Source organism: Schistocerca nitens, chromosome 4 (genome assembly GCF_023898315.1).
Source record: "Schistocerca nitens isolate TAMUIC-IGC-003100 chromosome 4, iqSchNite1.1, whole genome shotgun sequence".
Lineage (NCBI taxonomy): Eukaryota > Metazoa > Arthropoda > Insecta > Orthoptera > Acrididae > Schistocerca > Schistocerca nitens.
The window spans coordinates 338,781,905-338,790,742 of NC_064617.1; the positions used below are offsets into that span (position 1 = coordinate 338,781,905).

At 46.2% G+C, this 8,838-nt stretch overlaps 1 pseudogene; it reads left to right on the plus strand.

The window, feature by feature from the left end:
- The first annotated feature begins 4,418 nt into the window (after positions 1 to 4,418).
- On the plus strand, positions 4,419 to 4,536 carry LOC126254064 (5S ribosomal RNA; annotated as a pseudogene).
- Positions 4,537 to 8,838: the final 4,302 nt, after the last annotated feature.

Consider the following 8,838-nt stretch of genomic DNA (forward strand, 5'->3'; position numbering starts at 1 on the left):
GTTAGATGGCGATCAGTTTGGCTTCAGGAAAGGTAAAGGCACCAGAGAGGCAATTCTGACGTTGCATTTGATAAGGGAAGCAAGACTAAAGAGAAATCAGGACATGCTCATAGGATTTGTCGACCCGGAAATAGCGTTCGAGAATTTAAAATGTTGTAAGATGTTAAAAATTCTGAGAAAAAATAGCGGTAAGCACAGGTGATATACAACATGTAAAAGAGCCAAGAGGGAATAATAAGAGTGGACGATGAAGAACGAAGTGCTAGGATTAAAAATGGTGTAAGACAGGGATCTAGTCTTTGCCCCTACTGTTCAATCTGCACATCGAAGAAGCAATTCTACTACGTGAGCGCCAAACTGTCCAGTGACGGACGCAGCAAGTAGGACATAAAAGCAGACTAGCACTGGCAGAAAGGGCTTTTCTGGCCTAGATAAGTCTACTAGTATCAAACATAGGCCTTAATTTGAGGAAGAAATTTCTGAGAATGTACTTTTAGAGCACAGAATTGTACGGTAGGGAAACACGGACTGTGGGAAAACTGGAACAGAAGAGAATCAAAGGATTTGAGATATGGTGCAACAGACGAATGCTGAAAATTATGTGGACTGATAAGGTAAGGAGGTCCTGCGCAGAATCAAAGAGGAAAGGAATATGTGGAACACATCGATAAGGAGATGGGACGGGATGATAGGACATCTGTTAAGACAGCAGGGAATAACTTCTATGGTAGTAGAGGGATCTGTAGAGGGCAACAGCTGTAAAAGGAGACAGAGATTGGAATACATCCAGCACATACACTCATGCTCATAAATTAAGGATAATGCTGATACATGGTGAAACAACGGTCTGGTGTGCGGTTTGCGGGTTTAAACCACCTCGGGGTATGACCATGTATTGTATTTGACCAGCAGTCCACATAGGCAAGGGTGTTGGTTCATGTCAGAGTACGGAGAAGCGAGTAAGTGTGCAGACGTTTTCAGACGTGCTAATGGTGACTGTGTGTTGAAAATGGCTCAAAGAACACATATTGATTTTATGAGGGTAGGATACTAGGGCGAGTGGAGGCTGGTCAAACACAGCAGGTCGTAGCATGGGCCCTTCGTGTAGCACAGAGTGTGATCTCATGATTATGGCAACGATTCCAGCAGACAGGGAACGTGTCCAGGCGCTACAGTACGGGACGTCCACAGTGTACAACACCACAAGAATACCGTTATCTCACCATGAGTGCCTGCAGACGCTCTCGGAGTACTGCAAGTAGCCTTGCTCGGAACTTTACTGCAGCCACTGGAACAATTGTCTCCAGACAGACTGTCTACAGACGACTGAACAGACATGGTTATTCGCTTGGAGAACTGAAAGGTGCATTCGACTGACCCATGGTCACAGGAGAGCCCGTAAAGCCTGGTGTCAAGAACACAGTACATGGTCATTGGAACAGTGGTCCTAGGTTATCTTCACGGACGGGTCCATGTTCAGTCTGAACAGTGATTCTCGCCAGGAACCAGATACCAACACCTTAATGTCTTTGATAGGGAATTGTATGGAGGTCGTGGTTTGATGGTGTGGGGTGGGACTATGATTGGTGCACGTACACCTCTGCATGTCTTTTGACAGAGGAACTGTAACAGGTCAGGTGTATCGGGACGTCATTTTGCACCAGTATGTCCGCCTTTTCAGGAGTGCACTGGGTCTCACCTTCCTCCTGATGGATGATAACGCACGGCCCCACCGAGGTGCCGTCGTGGAGGAGTACCTTCAAACATATCAGGCGAACGGAGTGGCTTGCCTGTTCTCCAGACCTACACCCCATCGAACACGTCTGGGATGCTCTCGGTCCACGTATCGTTGCACGTCTTCAAACCTCTATTACACTTCAGGAGCTCCGACAGGCACTCGTGCAAGGATGGGACGCTATACCCCAGCAGCTGCTCGACCACCTGATCCAGAGTATGACAACCCGTTATGCGGTTTGTGTACACGTACATGGTGATCATATCCCATACTGATGTCGCGGTACATAGGTTGCAGGTGCTACTCTGAGGTTGGCACAGGAGAGAAATTCGTGGCGGACGGCATCAAACTAGTCAGAACACTGATGACTGAAACAAAAAACAAAAAAAAGGTGACAAGTAGCGACTTTCAATTAACGTATTCTCCTGGACGGAAATTACATAATGTGTGTACGAGTACAGGTTGTGACGCAGGGACGACGACATATGGAAGCTTCGGTTTGGCCGTGAGTCATGCGAGGGTAGCCAGAGCGATTAACCCGACCGCTCGAGTAAAGCGGGAAATCCGGCTTCGAGTCACGGTCCGCACATATTTTCGTTGTCGTCGTTGCCTTGCACAGCTGATGTATTCGCAGCTACGAATTTATTTCATGTGATGGTTTGGGTTGGGAGCAATAGTGCCTGAGCAATAGAATGCATTTCTCAGTGCAATGGATTCCGCATGTGACCGAATCTGCATTTCGAATACGTCGCTTAGTTGGCCGCGGCGGTGTGTGGAGTGCGGCTGTCAGTGGTTTGGCAGTGGGCCGCCAGGTGGTGCCCGGAGCAGGCGGCAGGCGGCGAGGCGGGGCGCCCGGGCCGTGGGAGCCGCGGTCACGCGTCGGTGGCGCCGGCGCCAGCCGCTGCCGCTGTGCGCCGGGCTGCGCTGCGGCGCCGCGCGGATCAAAGGTGATCGTCCTTGCGGCTGGCGTGGCGCCGTCTCGGCGCCCGTCCGGCCTGTCCCGGGCCGGCCACAGCCGCAGCCGCAGCCGCGCCTTCACGCCCTCACGGCCGCGTCACGCGCTCGCCGAGGCCAGCACGCTACGGCACAGCACAGCCGCTGACAGCGCCGCTACAAACGCTCCCATTTCTGGCCGACCACTCCGCTGCGACCTCAAACAACTCTGAGGCCGTAGGAACACGGGACGAGGTAGCTGACGTTGACGTGCACACAGGAGGGGTAGCCAAAGTGACGAGACGCAGCACCGTCGGCAACACAGCAGCAGCCGTGTAACGTCATACAGCGCTCTCATCGCTCTCCGGCGGCAGCTGTTGGTTCTGTTTGGTTCGCAAACCAAACACTATACAGATTATTCACGAAAATGGACGCGCGTAGAAGAGACTGTTTTTATGCAGCTCTCCGTGCTATTCTATCCTGTGCAAGCTTCTTCATCTCCCAGTACCTACTGCGACCTACATCCTTCTGAATCTGTTTAGTGTATTCATCTCTTGGTCTCCCTCGGCGAGTTTTACCCTCCACGCTGCCCTCCAATACTAAATTGTTGATCCCTTGATGCCTCAGAACATGCCCTACCAACCGATCCCTTCTTCTATTCAAGTTGTGCCACAAATTTCTCTTCTCCCCAATTCTATTCAATACCTCCTCATTAGTTATGCCATCTACCCACCTAATCTTCAGCATTCTTCTGTAGCACCACATTTCGAAAGCTTCTATTCTCTTCTTGGCTAAACTATTTATCGTCCACGTTTCACTTCCATATATGGCTACACTCCATACAAATACTTTCAGAAGCGACTTCTTGACATTTAAATCTATACTCGATGTTAACAAATTCCTCTTCTTCAGAAACGTTTTCCTTGCCATCGCCAGTCTACATTTTATATCCTCTCTACTTCGACCATCATCAGTTATTTTTCTCCCCAAATAGCAAAACTCATTTACTACTTTAAGCGTCTCATTTCCTAATCTAATACCCTCAGCATCACCGGATTTAATATCACTACATTGCATTACCCTCGTTTTGCTTTTGTTGATGTTCATCTTATGTCCTCCTTTCAACCACTGTCCATTCCGTTCAGCTGCTCTTCCAGGTCCTTTGCTGTCTCTGACAGAATTACAATGTCATCGACCAACACCAAAGTTTTAATTTCTTCTCCATGCATTTTAATTCCTACTACGAATTTTTCTTTTGTTTCCTTTACTGCTTGCTCAATATACAGATTGAATAACATCAGGAATAGGCTACAATCCTGTCTCACTCCTTTCCCAACCACTGCTTCCCTTTCATGCCCCTCGACTCTTATAACTGCCATCTGGTTTCTGTACAAATTGAAAATAGCCTTTCGCTCCCTGTATTTTAGCCCTGCCACCTTCAGAATTTGAAAGAGAGTATTCTAGTCAACATTGTCATTCCCAGTGAGACTAGAAAGGGAGACTGCAAACACTATACACAGCTTCAAATAAATTCAGCACAATCGACATGTGATAGTTCACCTACAACGATTGTTATTCAGCATTTGTAGGAATGACAAATATAAATTTTAGATACTATGAAAACCTGAAGCACTGAAAAGTGCAAACACATACACCACATTTGCAAACACCTCGCGTAACAGAATCACCCCCTACTGGCATTATCTCTAGCAAGCACTAATAATAATTTGTAGATAGCCAACGCGTCCCTGGCAACGGCCTTGCCGCTGTGGATACACCGGTTCCCGTCAGATCACCGAAGTTAAGCACTGTCGGGCGTGGCAAACACTTGGATTGGTGACCATCCGGGCCGCCACGCGCTGTTGCCATTTTTCGGGGTGCGTTCAGCCTCGTGATGCCAATTGAGCAGCTACTCGACCGAACAGTAGCGGGCTCCGGTCAAGGAAAACCATCATAACGACCGGGAGAGCGGTGTGCTGACCACACGCCCCTCCTATCCGCATCCTCAGCTGAGAATGACACGGCGGTGGTATGATCCCGATGGGCCACTTGTGGCCTGAAGACGGAGTGCTTTTTTAATGCCCGTCTACCACAGTAAAAAATTAAAAAAGTTATATCAACTAGAGTAATTTGAAGTATGGGATAGCCACCCTTCTCACTTGAAAAAATCGTTTTTGAGGTTATAATTTCCGCCTAAAATTTGCAATAAAGTTCCGATTTCAGTGCATAGATTCCGAGCTGAATCCTGATTATGATGTTTTTCATCCTCAGGAAGCCACGGCCTCCTTCTTCCTTGGACTAAACATCATTTTCTGATAGTATATAGCGTGCGACAATTGCTGCTGATTCGAGCGAAGAAAACATACTGATTTTAATTTCACCGATTGTCATCCAAAGTGTGTACGTTTGGGCGATGAGACCATCTGCATTGTAACCGCGCTTGTACTGGCGTACTGATTTGAAAACATCGGCCGTCCTCGGTCAATATCGGTCGTCGTAGGATCAAATGGTTCAAATGGCTCTGAGCACTATGGGACTTAACATCTGAGGCCATCAGTCTCCTAGAACTTAGAACTACTTAAACCTAACTAACCTAAGGACATCACACACATCCGTGCCCGAGGCAGGATTCGAACCTGCGACCATAGCGGATACGCGGTTCCAGACTGAAGCGCCTAGAACCGCTCGGCCACTCCGGCGGGCGTCACAGGATCAACCGATGACATTGTGACTGCAGCTTTAGCTGCAAAATGAACAAACGTCTAAATCACCTTTTACGCGAGGGACTTTATTTGAATCGACTGCTCGTGGCAAATGACTCTACTGCAGTGCTCTTCGCGTTTTATTTCTTTACCGATGAGTCTCCTCTGCTTCGAGCGGTCTTTTTCGTTTACAAGTCAGCGCCAAAACTGCACGGATTGTGTGTACTGTACGTTGTGCAGCTTGGCACCTGCTGACCATGTTATGAGGGAACATCTGCTTTCACGAACAAATCAAAATACAGCAAGAGAATCTACGAACAAGCGGTGATACAGTTTATTAATCACAAAAGCAAAATTCATAGTGCATGTCCTTGTCAAATTTTGGACTGTAATTTCTCCACACACTTGAGATCTGAAAGAATAAGAAAATTGTTTTTCAGGTATTTCAAAACTTTTAAATTTATTTGTTCAAAAAAAACACAGGATATTAAGAAAGTACTCCATACTCTTACTTTGAGACGCTTCCGTATTTACCAAAACAATACAAACATGTCCAGTAAACATGAGCTCTAAAATGAACACCTCTGCGGCCAAGATCCCAGCTTGTGCGTGAGTGCAAAAGCGCTTCGCCTCGCTGCACACTTCCCCCACCACTATGCCATGCTGTCTGAGTGTGAGGAGGGGAACGAGAAAATCGTGAACGCGCCGCATTTAAGTGGCAGTGCAACTGCACTGAGTGCGACTTGGTTTCATATTTCACATTTGTCAACATACATCTCAAACATAACAAATTTTCAGTGTTATTTAGTTATTTTTGGCGCACTGAAGACATAATGTAATTTTTATGTGGTACAATCTGTTGGAATGTCGACAGACAGATAATTTCACAGAGTTTCACACTCAAGTTGCCACGTCATCATGACTTGTTTAGTTTCATAATCGAAAAAAGATCCGTCACAGAAATATGTCGATCGAAGTATTGTAGCACTTTTGCACCCTCTTTAGGGAGGCTTGAAAACTCTACCTGAGGAAAGCAATGTACATAGACGTCCTGGACAGTTTTAACATAGGAAAATATGTCATTATAACTGGAACTGCCTTGAAAGTCATTCAGTGACATCTGAATATGCACAGGGGCGCTTTCAACTGAAACGGCAAACGGTTTCGAAAACAGGTCGAAAACAGATGTAAGACTGACAGTGTCCTCAAAAGCTTCATAAAACTACTTTGCAGTAATTAATGAAGTCTGCATACTCTTCTTTATTTCCATTGAAAACTATAGCAACTGACAACGCATGTGACTTCAGAAATACCGCCTATTTGTTCACCTTCTCCATGCCTGCAAATTTACGAGTAGCACACAATGTTTCTTGATGTACAGAACAACGAATCCCGTCTGTCGATCGTTGTAATTTTTTGCCCTTTCATTGTCAACTAAATCTTTAAATTCTTTCTGTATGGTGTTGTAACGTCATTTCATAGCAAATATGCTGTACCCCTCGCTTATGGCAGCTGACAATTCTTATCCCTCTCCTCTGTCATTCTTATTCATTTTAAACGATTCCGTAACAGCTAGGCTCCCTCTTTTTTGTTCATATAACCAGTGGCGTGTGAACATCCTTCATGCCTCGAACAAATGGCGAAGAGTAACAGCGCTGAGACCAAGATTCTTCCGAACTCAAGAGAGTTGTGCCGCCTGAAAAATGCCACACCGCAATCCTAAAAGACAGGTCGCCCTTTTCTGAATACTTCCGGGAAACCCCGAGCAAAGCTGAGTGACAGGGCAGACCTTCGCCCACACGCTGCACGTGTGAAGTTTGGCACGCCGTGTCCGGCCTTGCCTAAAGACCTGTGAACACATGTTCATCTTCGATACTGTGAAACACACACTTTCTACTGCAAGCTCTTTGCTGTTACAAACGACCTACAGAATGCAGTAAACAAGTGAGGACATATTCCTCTTTTACTGTGTATAGATGCAGCATGCAGTAAACACTTGTTAATGCCGTTGGTGCAAACAGTATTCACAGATCTGGGTAAGTGCAGTGCAGTTTCATCTTTGCACTCACCAGCATGACGCAATACTATTATTCGAAATCTGATACAGCGGACCTGATCTTCTGTTAGAGTATGGCGAGTGGAAGCAACTGTCAAGCTGAGCTGACATCCTGTATCCTGAGAAATATCCATTACTCAGCTAAGTGCGAGGATAAAACTACAATGTGAAAGCACTTCACGAACATATAAAAACACAAAATAGTTCCAGTCACCCAGAACTGTGAATGCAGTTCACAGCAACAACACTTGCAACTGTTTACTGCATCCTGTATTCAGGGACAAAAACAGACGAATGTGTTCTTATTTGTTTACTACATTCTGTAGCTCAGCCGTAATAGCAAAGAGGTTGCAGTAGAAGAGATTTTTCACAGTATCGAAGATAAACATGTGTTCATAGATCTCAAGGCATGAATTTTAGAGCTCATGTTTACTGGATACATTTGTCTCGTTTTGGTCCATACTACCACCTCTGAAAATATTAAACAGTTTTTTTAAAATCTTGTATATACTTACAAACTATCACAAAAAGGTAAAAGGCAGTAAATACACACATCAAAAAACGTTTTGCATCACCTCGGTTCCGAGTGTTCCAGAACCTCTACAGAAGAGTGAAATAGAGATCAACATAAACATCATTTCCATTCTTTTTATTGCTCATGAAAACCACACATTGCATGTTGTACAATCTTGCAGCGAGACTTTCAGAGGTGGTGGTCCAGATTGCTGTACACACCAATACCTCTAACACCCAGTAGTACATCCTCTTGCATTGATGTATGCCTGTATTTGTCGTGGCATACTATCCACAAGTTCACAAAAGCACTGTTGGTCCATATTGTCCCACTCCTCAACGGCGATTCGGCGTAGATCCCTCAGAGTGGTCGGTGGGTCTCGTCGTCCATAAACATCCCTTTCCAATCTGTCCCAGGCATGTTGGATAGGGTTCATGTCTGGAGAACATGCTGACCAATCTAGTAGAGCGACGTCGTTATCCTGAAGGAATTCATTCACACGATGTACCGGATGCAGGCGCGAATTGTCGTCAATGAAGACGAATGCTTCGCCAATATGCTGCCGATATGGTTGCACTATCGGGTCGGGCGATGGCATTCACGTATCGTACAGCCGTTACGGCGCCTTCCATGAACACCAGCGTCGTACCTCAGCCCCACACAATGCCACCCCAAAACAGCAGGGAACCTCTACCTTGCTACACTCGCTGGACAGTGTTTATAAGGCGTTCAGAAGACCGGGTTGCCTCCAAACATGTCTCCGACGATTGTCTGCATATGCAACACTCAACGGTGAAGAGAACGTGATGCCACTCCTGAGCGGTCCATTCTGAATGTTGTTGGGCCCATCTGTACTGCGCTGCATGGTGTCGTCGTTGCTAAGATGGACCTCGCCATG